At 37.8% G+C, this 14633-nt stretch overlaps 1 protein-coding gene and 1 long non-coding RNA gene across 8 annotated transcripts in view; one reads left to right on the forward strand and one right to left on the reverse strand.

Moving 5' to 3' along the window:
- LOC105489145 (interleukin 33) overlaps nt 1-14633 on the forward strand; it is a 98329-nt gene that overhangs the window by 31794 nt on the left and 51902 nt on the right. For 4 of the 7 annotated variants that reach the window (XR_011612539.1, XM_011753838.2, XM_011753840.2 and 1 more), the window contains exon 1: nt 3032-3133. The exons of 1 other annotated variant lie outside the window; for it this stretch is intronic. The gene's annotated coding sequence lies outside the window, so the exon portion shown is untranslated. Of the gene's footprint in view, nt 1-2436; nt 2498-3031; nt 3134-14633 lie in introns of those variants that run through there. 2 more of the 7 variants (XM_011753841.3, XM_011753839.2) reach the window with 2 other exon arrangements.
- The window catches only part of LOC105489147 (uncharacterized), a 143875-nt gene that overhangs the window by 5138 nt on the left and 124104 nt on the right, over nt 1-14633 (reverse strand). The gene's annotated exons all lie outside the window — the stretch shown is intronic.

A 14633-nucleotide genomic window follows, 5' to 3' on the forward strand; every position in this document is an offset into this window, starting at 1 on the left:
TTACCATTAATATTGGTTAGCATTACCTCAATATTTATCATAGTTTTTATTCTTCAATTCTGCTTATATCTCAGACCCTATTTAGGTTCACCTTCCTCCATGTGAAGTATATCCTTTAAATTTTCATTTTTTTAAGGTCTATTGGCACAAAACATCAATTTGAACTTTTTTTCTTTGGTAATAAAATAGTGCCACCAAATCAAGTATATGTCTATGGGTCAGCAAAATTTTAGACAGTCACCCATATAGCTTGCATCTACCCTGAAAGGAGAAAGTTAGTAAGGCAGATTTGGGATTTGGGAAGTAATGGGGTTGGGGATGAGGAACTATAAAAGTCATAAAACCTGGGGTGACCATATCTCAGTGTTTTCCTACTATTCTGGTCAAATGATTAACAACATTCTTTTCATTCTCAAACACTTACGATTCAGATAACAAGTTATATGGTTACTAGAATAAAGTCTGTACGATCTAACCCATAGTCATCCTGCCTTCTAGAGCCATGCTTCCATCTTCATTCAACTAGCTACTTGAGTAGCATGGAGTAACTTGTGGCAGTCCAATGTTACCATTGAGAATAACCAGAAAGGCAGATAAGGAGAGAGAGCTGCTGAAGCACTAAGGATGAGGGGCTAAGATTCCATGGAGAGATTAGCTAACAGTTATGGCTACTTTTCATAACAGTTACAAGAGCATTTGCCAAGGCAGGGAATCTGTATTTTACCAAGGTAGGAGGTCACTGCCAGGAGATAGAGAAATCACTGTTGATTGGTGCTGTGGGAATGAAGAGACAAAATTGGAAATTAGAAGGGCCAAGCCCCCATCAAGAAGAGAGGGCTGGAGAACTCAACCTACATATAATGAGTTTCCTCTTCAAAACACCAGCCGAATTATGCAGCTGCATGGGGGTAAAGGCAAAAAAAAAAAAAAAATCAGAAAGCCTCTTAAAAGCAGAGCTGTGGTTTTGGCAGGCTTTTTGCTTTTGTTCTTGTTTCATAAAGAGACTAGAGTTATAGTTCATGACTGCTGGGAGAAAATTGAATAATTTTTAAAAAATTATTTCGTCCAGGCCGGACACGGTGGCTCACACCTGTAATCCCAGCACTTTGGGAGGGCAAGGCGGGTGGATCACGAGGTCAGGGGATCAAGACCATCCTGGCTAACACAGTGAAACCCCGTCTCTACTAAAACATACAAAAAATTAGCCGGCCATGGTGGCGGGTGTCTGTAGTCCCAGCTACTCGGGATGCTGAGGCAGGAGAATGATATAAACCCAGGAGGCAGAACTTGCAGGGAACTGAGATCGCACCACTGCACTCCAGCCTAGGTGACAGAACGTGACTCTGTCTCAAAAAAAAAAAAAATTGTTTCATCAAAAAAAGAGCATAAGACAGGGGGACAAAATAGGGGGGAAGAAAGCAAGATAGTAGAAACAAATTAAAATTTGTCAATAATTACAACAGATGTTCCAGTTCAAAGACAAATGATTGTCAAACTGGTAAACAAACAAACAAACAAAAAACTGTATACCTCATATATGTGACATATCTTAAATATAAGGACACAGAAAGTTTGAAAAAAAAAACATGAAAAGAGAAACACTATGTGAAAACTAACCAAAAGAATGTTTGCAGAACTCTGCTAATGGAGAAAGCAGACAAATGGACAAAGCAGACTTTAAGGCATGAAGCATAACTAGAGATAAAAAGAGAAATTTTTGAAACAATGAAGGAGGGTTCAATACATATCATAAAGATACATTATTCATCCTTTGTAATTTCCTCAGTATTTGCAAGAATTCCCAGAGTAGAGTATGCTAATATTCCCTGGGCTGTTACTCGTCACCCCTCCCTCCTATTTATTGCACACAGTTCAATTCCTGATTAACTTTTGTCATGTTGGCATCCTGTCTGCTTGCTTCACTGCTTTATCCAAAGGGCGGACACAGCCATCTTTCTTCATTTCTCACAAACACAACACTATCGCTTGTAGCAGATGATTGCTCAGGTTTGGGGATGATTAAAGGGGATTACTGCACAGAAAATGAAACAACTTTAAACAAGATAACAGAGTTCCTTAGTTGTTTTTCCCAAAGGGGACTCCACCACAGTCACATTTTTCCAAGCCTGGTCAGCCATCTATTGCTGTCTCATTTTCTCTTTCCCCTGGATTTCAGAACCCTAACATTCTATCCCTCAAAATGCCATGAGAAAAACTAAAAAATTCCTAATTCATTTTACAGTAAACTTTTTTCTGCTGTCCCTTTGTTTCAAGCTCACCCTTCTAATATTGTAGACTGAATGGCTGTAGGGGCTTGCTAGGGTAACAGTCCATCACAATATCCTTCTAAGTACAGCAGCAGTCTTCCTTCCAATGAGTGATCTTAGGATGTAGAATCAGTCCAAGTCTTAAAAGAGCATTACCTCACCCCTTTATTTCTGCTACAGATGCCAAACGAAATGGAGAGAGGGTGAGTAGGAGCAAAATTTCTCATGAGGTAAGAACAATTTCTCATGGGATCTACAGTACAGGATTTGCTTTTGTAATAAAGTATTATCTTCTGTGAGATTTTTGAGATGAATAGGAAGAAAAGATGAACAGTGGGGAGCAGGAAGACACATCAGATATGTTGGAATACAGAGTATCTGACAGCTTTTATTTGCAGATGAGCTGCTTATTACTGATATGCCAAAGAGGGTCGCAAATTTCTATTATAAAGGAATTTGGAATAAACTGATCTCTTAATGAAGGTTGTAAATTAAGAAGCCAATGGCCAAAAGTGAAAATATAAATGGCAAAAGAATTTCAAAATGAACAGTGCTGAAGTTAAAGTTTAGTTTAACTCCAAAGAGAGCCAAAACGTAAAGTTTAGGGGCAGAAGAATCATAATTGCTGGTTTAAAATATTAAGATGGAGGGAGGATGCAGAAAGTAATGAGCCTTAGAAGTTGACAGAATTGCAACTCTGTTGGCTCTTTACATGAGATTTCAAGCCTGCTAAAATCTCACCCGCCCAGATCTCCCTTCTAAGGCAATTTGGTTCTCTGCCAAACTTTTGTTAATAAAAAGAATCTAGACTCCTCTGAACACAGAGCTGCAGCTCTTCAGGGAAGAAATCAAAACAAGACCACAAGGTAAGACTGAATATTCCGGGAGATTTTTAGTCAGATTTTGCAAAGTAAAACCTTGGGAACCATGGAGAACTGTGTTTTTGTTTTTGTTTTTTTTCCTGAAAAATAAATGATAAGGCCAGTTTGTTATTATTGCTAATAGCAATAAAAGTCGATGAAAATAGCTGTTACTAACATAATTCCATTTGCTTTCCTTTGGGTGATTTCTAAAATTAATAAATTGCTAAAAGAGATTATAATGGTTTTTATAGTAAATTCTGCCCCCTCCATGACACTTTATTTTATTTTATTTTATTTTATTTTATTTTATTTTATGTTTTTTAAGAGAAGGGATCTTGCTCTATAGCGCAGGCTGGAGCACAGTGGTGTAACCCTAGCTCACTACAGCCTCCAACTCCTGGGCTCAAGCAATCATTCTGTCTCAGCTTCCCAAGTAGCTGGAACTATAGGCACACACCACTGTGCCTGGGTAATTTTTTTATTTTATGTAGAGATAGGGTCTTTGCTTTGTTGCCAGGCTGGAAACTTTATAAAGCAAGTTGATAATTCTACTTCAAACTCCTAATGCTTACTTAAGACAAACATGCTTGCAATTGTTTACAAGTGGTTTTCAGTAAAGGGGGGACACCGCCAAGCGTGGTGGCTCAAGCCTGTAATCCCAACACTTTGGGAGGCCGAGGCAGTGGATCGCCTGGGGTCAGGAGTTCATGACCAGCCTGGCCAACAGGGTGAAACCCCATCTCTACTAAAAAAAAAAAAACACACACACACACACAAATTAGCTGGGTGTGGTGGCGGGTGCCTGTAATCCCAGCTACTCGGGAGGCTGAGGCTGGAGAATTGCTTGAACCCAGGAGGTGGAGGTTGCAGTGAGCCAAGATCATGCCATTGCACTCCAGCCTGGGTAACAAGAGCTAAATCTGGTCTCAAAAAAAAAAAAAAAAAGTAAAAGTGGAACAAACATGTAATTGCCCAATGGGCTCTTCCTGCCCACTGCACAGACAAAACCAATTCGCTGAAACCATGGCATGGCAGTGAAGAGTTTAATTGACCCAAGGCCAGCCATGCCACAGAGGATTTAAAGTTATTACTCAAATCTCCCCAAAAATTTGGAGGCTAGAGTTTTTCAAGGTTAGTTCGACAGGCAAAGGGCTTAGGGGAATAGGTGCTGCTGATTGGTTGGGAATAAAATCATAGACAAGTGAAAAATAGTCCTCGTGTGTGCGCTGAGTCTATTTCTGTGTGGGGGCCACAGAGGAGTCACTGGTCATCAGAAATGCAAAAACCTGAACAGACATCTCTAAAGGTCAATCTTGGCTTATGCAATAGTGATGTTATTTACAGTAGTCACTGGGGAAGTTGCAAATCTTGTGACCTCCAGAATAATGGTTGGTAATCATTTTTCTATGCCTACATCTTGGCAGAATTCAGGCCCCTCTCTAACTCCTAACTTGGTGGTCTTTCATTAGTTTTACCATGATGGTTACTTTTGGGGAAGGGTTATTATCCTTTAAACCATACACTAAATTTCTCCCAAAGTTAGCTTGGCCCAAGCCCAGGAATGACCAAGCAATTTGGAGGTTAAAAGCATGATGGGGGTTGGTTATGTCTGATCTCTTTCACTGTCATAATTTTCTCACCGTTACTTCTCACTTTCAGTTTCAAATACAAGAACTGAGAGGTACCATCCCCTCAAAAATAAACTTTTGTGGAAAAATAAGGAATTGATACCCTAAATGGAGAAACTCAAAAGCTCATCAGTTTTGCTACTATTCTTCATTTACAGACTTTCTTTTGAAGATTGTTTTCTTTTCTTTATTCCTTGCTCTCTGCCTCCTCACAATTTTCTCTGCCTTTTCTTTCCACACATGAATATATGCCTCCATACTATTTTAATTAAGAAAATAGCACAAATCCAAAAGTATGTCCTGTGGCTGCATACAAGTCCGAGACTTGAGAGTGAAGCATCTAGGGCAAAGACCTGTACTTCCTCTTCTGCACTGTGCTTCTCCCACCTGAAGCATCCTTCTGTGCCACACTGAGGTCCTATACTGTTTCCAACATTCTTACTTATTGCTTCTCAAGTTTGTTTTTTGAATACTTAATGGTCCTCTTTTGATTTCCACCCAGAAAATGTACCGAAAACTTCAGAATCCTCTATTTCCCAAAGTTTAGGGTGCTTGAACTGAATCACACAGCTCGGTAGTGTCTTAAACAGTTAAGAACTTCTAGCACAAGCATCACACTTCCCTCAGCTCAAATTTCACATTTTCTCCATTCTTCTCTGAAAGGATCCTGGACCTTCTACCAATCTTTGGTTACTTCATAATTGATTTCCTAAGCAACCTAGATATTTATCTCTTTCCCATCACTGTCTAGCTTACAGTATCTACAGCCAGAAAGTACCTCTTTCCCTTTCCCATTTATAGAGAGAAAAGAATCCTGAGGCAAACTTTCACTTAGGGGTTGAAATAGCCAGAACTGAAAATAAGGGAAGAGACTGAGAAACAGGAAATGTCACTCTAGGCCAGGGTTTCCCAGGGATTAAGGAAATAAAGCTTACAATTAACTTCGGGGAAATAGGCATGAAATTCAATTGTGAAAAGTTAAGCTCCATCAGGGAATTAAATCATTACAAAGAAATACTGAAGAGGGGTCAGCATTGGGAGAAAGATAGATAGATATATAGATAGATAGATAGATAGATAGATAGATAGATAGATAGATAGATAGATAGATAGATAGATATCCATATAGATATTCTCCATATATATGTGTGTGTATATATATGTCTACATCAGAAAATACATATGTCAGTAAATCTGATACCATAAGGGTTTTTCTGGAGATGTGAGTGAGACTGTGCCAAAATCAATGTATCTTTCATTCAAGTTGAAATTTTGGCAAACATGGTGGAAATCAAGAGGATTATTGGAATTCACCTTCTTTGTATCTCAGTTTGTAGCAGGAACATTTAGAAACATTAAGACCAAATATGAACTCCTGGAACAGCAGAAAGAAATGGACCTTAATTCTATCAACAACAAAATGATTGGGTTGGGTTCAAGAACTTCAGGAAATCATGGTAGAACCTCTAATCTCTTCGGTTTCCTGTAGGTTCTCTGGTGCTGACATCTGCAAGCAAAAGTAACTTTTAAGGGGACACAACCTTAGTGGGCCTCAAAAAGTTCAGGCAAAGTTCAGTATGCAGGGAGTGGTAAGGGGGAGTGAGGAATTGGGGGTGCTTCCTGCCTATAGCGGACTCCTGGCACATGCTGCTCATGTTATTATTGGTAGATTACACTATACCTATGAAGGTATTTATTTTTGTTTCGTATGTTTTTAAGTGAAGAGTGCAATATAGCATAATAGTAAAAACACAAATTTTTAGAGGCAGTCAGGCCTCCAGTCCATCATCCATCATTCATCAGCTGTGTAATTTTGGATCTTACTTAACTTTCCTGAGCCTGAATTTTTTTCTCCTGTGTAAAATCTGAAACAAACAAGCAACAAAATCCCACTCAAGACAGGTGTTGTGGTGGGTAAAACAAGTTAGAAGCAGTCATCAAAGGTAGTTTAGTAATCCCTGACCATTTACTAAAAGTGAGACTTTTATCTTCCACATTATCCCTCACAGCACCTCTGTGAGGTAAATATTATCTCCATTTATGAAATTGAGACAGTGGGATTTGAAAAGATTGTAGTACTAACCCAAAATCATAAAGTCAGTAAATTTCAGACCAGAGATTAAAGTCCAGGGTCAGGTCCCATTAAGAAAAAAGAACTAAAGAACAATTCCAAACTACTTAATTTAGTGCATCTCTAATCCTCTTCGTGAAGCTATTTTTTTTACTCAAAGTTTCCATCATTTTCAAATATGAAAATATTAATGAGGTGACATTAAAATCTTCTATCTATTTCCTTCAGGGCTACATTCACTGTTGTGTGAGGGAAAGAGTTTCTGCCAGCCATCGTTCTCTTCTGTAACTTTTTTTTTTTTTTTTTTGCCATTCCCATTGCTATTTTCAGAACAAAGGAGAAGTTCACTTACAAACTTGGCTGAGTGCTTTACTTTTAATCAGCACCCAGTTTACATCTAATTCCCCTCCACTTTGAACACTCCATAAATTAAACGATTGTCATAATTTTCCCTAGCCATATTAGTGCATCTGAGACCTTTTGCAATGGTAAGAATGTTTTGCTCACTATTTCCCACGTAGTTCCTAGCAAATATTCAATAGTTCCTTAAAAAGTTTCACAGAACTTCATAGTTTTGTGTGTCTGCTGTGCTCAAATCTCAGCCACTCTAACTTCTTAGCCTGCTGACTTATTAATGGCAATTGTTTAAGAAATGCTATTTAAGTTGTTTATAATTTCTTTTTAGAGGACTATATGCTTTTCTTCACTTGTTCTTTTCTTTGGAGAATTATTAGACCCAAACATGAACTTCCTCAAATCTGAATTTACTAGTTTCAAAGATTTTCCCCCCTAAATTTTATTTTTCCATTATCTCTTATACATATATATTATTTGTCCACGTTCTTTAACAATCCTGTTTAACAATACTTGATCAGTAGTCAGCATAACTACTTCATATTGGTAAATAATAATAATTATTATTATTTATTTTTGAGACAGAGTCTGTCACCCTAGCTGGAGAGCAGTAGCTCAATCACAACTCACTGCAGCCTTCACATCCTGGGCTCAGGGTATCCTCCCACCTCAGCCTCCTAAGTAGCTGAGACCATAGGCCTGTGCTGCCTCACCTGGCTAGTTTTTTTACATTTTGTAGAAATGAGGTCTCACTATGTTGCCCAGGATGATCTCAAACTCCTGGGCTTAAGTGACCTTCTTGCCTCAGCCTCTCCAAGTGCTGGGATTACTGGTGTGAGCCACTGTGCCTGATACATAATTTTAAAGTTTCCTTTAGTAATATTTCATCCTAAACTTTTGAACAAGTTTCAGGCACAGAAATAAGTGCCAATATTCATTCTTATGTAATTTAATGACTATCACCAGCTTCCTGTTTTTTCCCCCATAAGAAAAAAGGTCCATACTACCTGAATGTATGTCGGCATTATTTTTTCTTCACTGACTTATTCAAGAGCCATATGGTGTGTGGAACCTTAATCATAATTGTCAGTATGTAGTGGTCATTTAATATAATAAATTAGATGCTATTAAATCAAAGGAGTATAAGCTGTTTTACAAAAAATGTTTGGAGGATACCATGCCTAGGATGTGACAGGTAATGCTTACATCTGGCTGTCCAATTATTATTACTTTTCATTATGTCAAGTGGAAGAATTTCTGCTCAGTGCTATAAGGCCCATGAAAGCAGATTCAACATTTAGAAGCATTTAAAGTCATTTGCACTGTGATGTGACAGAAAAAAAATTTTTAAGTCTTTATATTTCTTAATTCATAAAAGCATAAAACTTAGAAGTCTATTATTTTGTCAGCATTCAATTTTTTTCTAGGTATTTATGGCAAAAGCTGGTAAAAGGGCATCTGGGTTTAGACCCATTGGTTCTCCCTACTGTCTAGGTGGAACCATGCAGCAACTAGTAACCTCTAGAATGGCAGTTCACTGTACCTATTTTATGAAAAGTCTCTTGGCAAAGGAAAGGCTACCAGTTATATTTATTTCTCTGTACATCAGTGGGTACACTCAAGAAGAAGTCATCTGTCCACAGTGGGAAAATAATTTAGTCTTATCTTTGGGGTTTAACAGTCTTTTCACTTTAGTAGATTTCCCACTAAGCCCAGCTACCAGGTAAGTAAGGCTGAGCCAACTAAGAATTCCACAGAGAAATAATGAAGTCAGCAATTTGGGGAATAGCTGGAGCAGCCCATGAAGGAGGCAAAGTGAAAAGCTTGTCATACTATGGTGCTCAAGCTTCCAGACGTTTGAGCTGCATTTTCAGATCACCGCACAAGGCAGTTCTGTTAAAACTTTATGGAAATGAAATATTCAGGGTGTAGATTGTGGCTTATTTTATTCAGATAAATGGCCAGAAAGTTTCATATCTATGAGAAAAAGGCCTCTATACTCTTAAGTTTTAAATGGCTTGTAATAATCACATTTAATTTCATCTAATAATGTTGTGTGTTAGCAGGCAGCCATTTGGTTGTACAAGAAAATCTCATGCTTTCTACTCAGGTGATATTCAAAATATTTAATAGCTGGCATGGCATTAGCAAAGACAAATAAGAAAGGAACCAGCCTTGCAGCATACCAGCTAAATAGCAGCATTGGGAGGGACTCTCATTTTGGCTTTTGACTATGCCAGATAAGTTGGATGGTGTGGCAGTGAAAGTGTTGTGGAATATATTACATGCTTTACAAAACTTTTAATAACCTGTGCTATAATATCAGTTATTTCTGTCACTATTCAATAAGCATATCTCAAACACAAGAAGAAAAGCCTGCAAAAGTTATGCTATCTGTAACTTTAGTCTTGGCACAAGGAAAAACTTTCACATATTTTTTTGTTTTAGTCAAATTGTCACCATTTAGCACATAGAATCCCCTTTATACTAGCCCACTTGTTCTTTTAAAATATAACCACAGAATTTTAAATAATGCATTCCTGCTGTCAGGCAGCAATTTCTTTTTAATTTTGAAAGTGTTGATGTTGTATTAACTGATTTTTTTTTTTTTTTTAACTTGGTAGCTACATTTGTTCCTGGAGGATAGGGAAGTCTGCTTAACAGTTGACTTTATGAGTAGAATGTTAACTGAAGATTGATTTTCTTTCTTTCAAGCTTTTTAATTAAGAAATATATCATACACATAAACTAATATATGGAATGTATATGTAAGTGTAAGTTCTGGAGAAAAATAAGAAAACAAATACCTGTGTATTTATCATGCAGTTTAAAAAATAGAATATTTCTTATACCTTTGAAGGCTCCTCTGTGTCACTACCTAATTGCATCTCCTTTGGTTTCCCCCAGACGTAACAACCAAGAATTTATGTTTATTATTCCTTCCTTTGCTTTATGATTTTATGAAGTTTGATTTTCAAAGTCTTGGCAAGTCATTTCATTTTGTCACTATTTGTCCCACGATGACTTAAGGCATGACTTACATGTATATGATATTCATAATCATTTTGTAGACAAATTTAAATACACTAAATGTTTTGTAAACAAACATAACTGATGTTTTACTGTTTTGCAAAAATAAAATAGTAATAACAGTACTATTACTGGTAATCTGCACTTGTTTTTTTTTTTTAAAAGAGTACCTCAAAGAGTTACTTATAAGTTTTTAAAATCTTGTTCTGATACAACAGATTTTCAGTTTATTTTTTCTATTTTTTGATATATCATGCTTTTCTATCATATTTAATATTATTTTCTTGATTTTTAGCACAGGAATTTACATATCCATGTTATACTAAAATTTTCTTTAAAACATAACATTATTTAAACATTAAAATGTTTAAACAATTCAACTATAATAAAGACATTATTAAAGCAATGTCCAGAATACATTAGTTATTTGCCATTTCTTTTTAGGATTTAGAAAAAGCCAACGCAGATTACACTTACACAAAAAATAAAGAGAATTTATATCACTTGATATACTTTTAGCTGCAACTGGGGAACACAAAACTGAACGAGGCTTAAAACATAAGGACACTTTTTGCTCACTTAATCAGAAGTTTAGTCGGGCAGTCTCAGAGTTGGTGTCAAAAATCAAGGATATCATCAAGGACTCAGGGTCTTCCCACCCTTCTACTCTACCATCCTCAGAGCATCTACAATCTCTCTTCATGGTAAAAGATGGTTGGCCCAGCTCTGAGCATCAGATACTCAGAGAAGCCGAAGGAGTAGAGGCCAAGAAGCACTTACTCCTCACATGCCCCTTATTTCAAGCAGAAAAATGTTCCCAGAAGTCCCAGGCCAACCCCTTCTCTTGGTCCTAAGTTGGTTTTTTTTTTTTTTTTTTTTTTTTTTTTTGAGACGGAGTCTCGCTCTGTCCCCCAGGCTGGAGCGCAGTGGCCGGATCTCAGCTCACTGCAAGCTCCGCCTCCCGGGTTCATGCCATTCTCCTGCCTCAGCCTCCTGAGTAGCTGGGACTACAGGCGCCCGCCATCGCGCCCGGCTAATTTTTGTATTTTTTTTAGTAGAGACGGGGTTTCACCGTGTTAGCCAGGATGGTCTCCATCTCCTGACCTCGTGATCCGCCCGTCTCGGCCTCCCAAAGTGCTGGGATTACAGGCTTGAGCCACCGCGCTCGGCCCTTCTTTCCCTATTTCTATAAGCATCTAATTCATCTTTTCAGAAACTCCTCTTGTTATTCCTTGTTATTTCCTAAAGCTGCCTTCAGATGAAGTCTCCCAGAATCAATTCCAGAGGCATCTAGTGGCATCTCTACGTAGTGGGAATAGAACTTAGGCACACTTTCACTGGCTCTAACTATATAACGGTAAAATCTGGAATAAATCTCTTATTAATGTTTTATGTGTTTGAAAAATGTGCCATACCCAAATTAGCCTGCTTTCCTACAAAGAAACTAATTTAAAAATATATATTGTATTCTGTTTCGAAGATGGGTATCAAAATCCAAAGCTTTGCCATCTGAAAATCTCATGCTTCTCTTTCAAAACAAACAGCAAATCAGCTGATAGGATTTAGAGTACTGCCCAAAGAACTATTGTTGTTAGCTTTTGTAATTAAGTCATGCAAACCACTTTAGGCTTTAGAATCTGGGTACTATTCCCAGAATCAAAAGTGACTTAATAGGCAAGTTCTCATCCTTGGTTAAGCAATTTGTTTAATTGTACTGTTGCCAATTACAAATGCTCTCTTACTTTTTGGCATGTATTTGTGATGAATTATGTATAGAAATAATTTTTCATGCATGCATGCACATACATGCAATAGTATCTTTTCATGAATAAACAGGGTGATACATTTTGATACATAGGCATTACCTACCCTTGCAAATTGTTTTCCTTTGTGGATCTAAGGTACGAACTTTTCAGAAAGCAAACCAAGCCAGATCCAAAGCAGTGAACTCAGGCAGAATAGATGCTTTTATTTTACAGTTTTGTGAATTTATTTGACCTACTGACTCAGGTATATATAATACATGCTGTGGCTTGGCACCTGTCTTTCCCCTATGTATTTCTCAGCAGTCTTTGTATGTGCTGAGATTTGCACCTACCTCTTGTTACCCTTACCACCTTCTACAGAATGCTGTGCCATAACTGATTTCCATGACTCAGATTTAATCACATTTTCTAAAACTTTCTTACACTCCCCTCATACTATGTTATAAGCTATAAGGAAACAAATCAAGACTGCATCCCCTTACCCCCATCCAAAAATGTGAGCAGTTTCATTGGTTCCTGGCGATGGGATATTGCACTGTGTAAGAATGTATTCAGTTATTAAATTCTATACATGAAACATAAGGAATCACCAAAAAGTTCCAATGTAAACTGAAGCTCTACTTTTCTTCACATTTTTTCTTTGTTGCTGAATAAAGAAATGGCAGCAGGATAGAGGGAAGAGCAGTCACAACTATTGCTCTGTGAGTTAAGAGACCTGAGTTCTGGTCCTGGCTCCACCACATACCCATTCACTAGCTGTGTGACCTTGGGGAAGACCCTTTGCCTGCTCTGAGTGGCACTTTCCTCATCTGTAAAATAAGGAGTTTTAAGCCACCTCTGCAGTTTTTAATAATGCTCAGTTGACTACAAGGTGCACCTTGGTTCTGCAAATATCAAATGTTTATTTCACAAGTTCTAGGGCTACTCTCTAAGACTGTAAACTTCCATCCATATGGATGGGTGATTTTTTTCCTCCTCCATATAGTTTTATTGTCCTCAATAACTGACTTTACAATCTTCTCTTTTCTTTTTTCTTTTGAAACAAGGTCTCACTCTGTCACCCAGGGGCTAGAGTGCAGTGATGTGATCACAGCTAACTAGAGCCTGGACTTGTCTAGCTCAAGCGACCCTCCTACCTCAATCACCTGAGTAACTGGGACCACAGGCACATATCACTATGCACAGCTAATTTTTCTCTTTTATGTTTTGTAGAGATGAGGGCTCATTATGGTGCTCTGGCTGGTCTTTCTTTCTTTAATAATCTGCAATTGCATAACTAATATATCAAGATGTGGATTTTTCTTTTCTCTCTCTCTCTTTTTAGAGACAAGGTCTTGCTCTGTAATCCAGGCTGCAGTGTAGTGACATAATCCTAACTTACTGCAGCCTCAAACTCCTGGGCTTAAGCAATCCTCCCACCTCAGCCTCCCTACCAGCTGGAACTACAGGTGTCCGCCACACCTGGCTAATTTTTTTAATTATTATTTTTTTGTAGAGATGGGGTCTTGCTATGTTGCCCAGGCTGGTCTTAAGACTCCTGGCCTCAAGAGATCATCCCACCTCAGCTTCCAAAAGTGCTGGGACTACAAGGCTTGAGCCACCACCCCCAGTCCTTTCTTTCTCTCTATCTGCTTGGGATTCATTGAAATTCTTAGATCTGAGGATTAGGATCTTTCAACAATTCTGAAATGTTGTCAGCCATTATTTCTTCAAATATTGTTCCATCTTCAAATATTGTTCCATCTCTGTCCTAGCACCTCCTTCTACCATTCCAAATAGACATAAAACTGTCTCATTTTTCTTCCAAGTCTTTTGCCCTCTTTTCATATTTTCCACCTCCAAGTATCTCTGGATTGTATTCTGTGGAATACTTCAGACATGTTCTCTAGGTCACTGACTCTTTTTATTTGTGTTTAATCTTCTGTTTAATTGAACCATTGAGTTTTAATGTCAATAATACATCTTTTATGTCTAGATATTCTATTTGGATCTTTTACAAATATACATGTTTATTGTTTGTATTTTCAATCTTTTAGAAATATATCTAACAATATTAAAATCAGTTATTTTATATGTTATTTCTGCTTGTTCCAATACACAAAGGCTTTGTGCCTGGTTTCTGCTACCTGTTCGTTTTGTGGGTTCTCACCATGGTGTCTAGTATTCTTGTTTGCTTTGCAAATTTTGACTGCAGACTACTCATTTGTCCTGAAGGCTTTTCTGTGGGAATTCTTGGTGGTTTGCGTAGCAGCTGAGTTCTTCAAGATAAGATTTGTATTTGCCTTGGGGCACTGCCAACCTAAAACTATGTTATACTTAATTCTCTATTTCAGGCTTTCAGAAGCACACAACTAGTATGATTTCAGACTACAAACCCATGTAGGGGCTAACTTGTCCTGAGAAGATAAATTCTTAGAGATATGTGTTTCCTTCCAGCAAGGGCTGGAGTTAAGACAGACAAGGTTTCTGGCTATTGCCTTCTGTGGAGTTTATTTATCTTGATCACCCTTCTATTGTGAATGTGGTCCTTTGAGAGTCCAGGTTTATGCAGCAGTTTCCTGTTAGACTCCCCATCTTAGACATATCCTGAGCTTTATCTCCTGGTCCTGGTTCTTTACATAATTCTTCCTCTTTGTCTCTAGGATATAGTAGAC

The sequence above is a fragment of the Macaca nemestrina genome, chromosome 14 (genome assembly GCF_043159975.1).
Source record: "Macaca nemestrina isolate mMacNem1 chromosome 14, mMacNem.hap1, whole genome shotgun sequence".
NCBI lineage: Eukaryota > Metazoa > Chordata > Mammalia > Primates > Cercopithecidae > Macaca > Macaca nemestrina.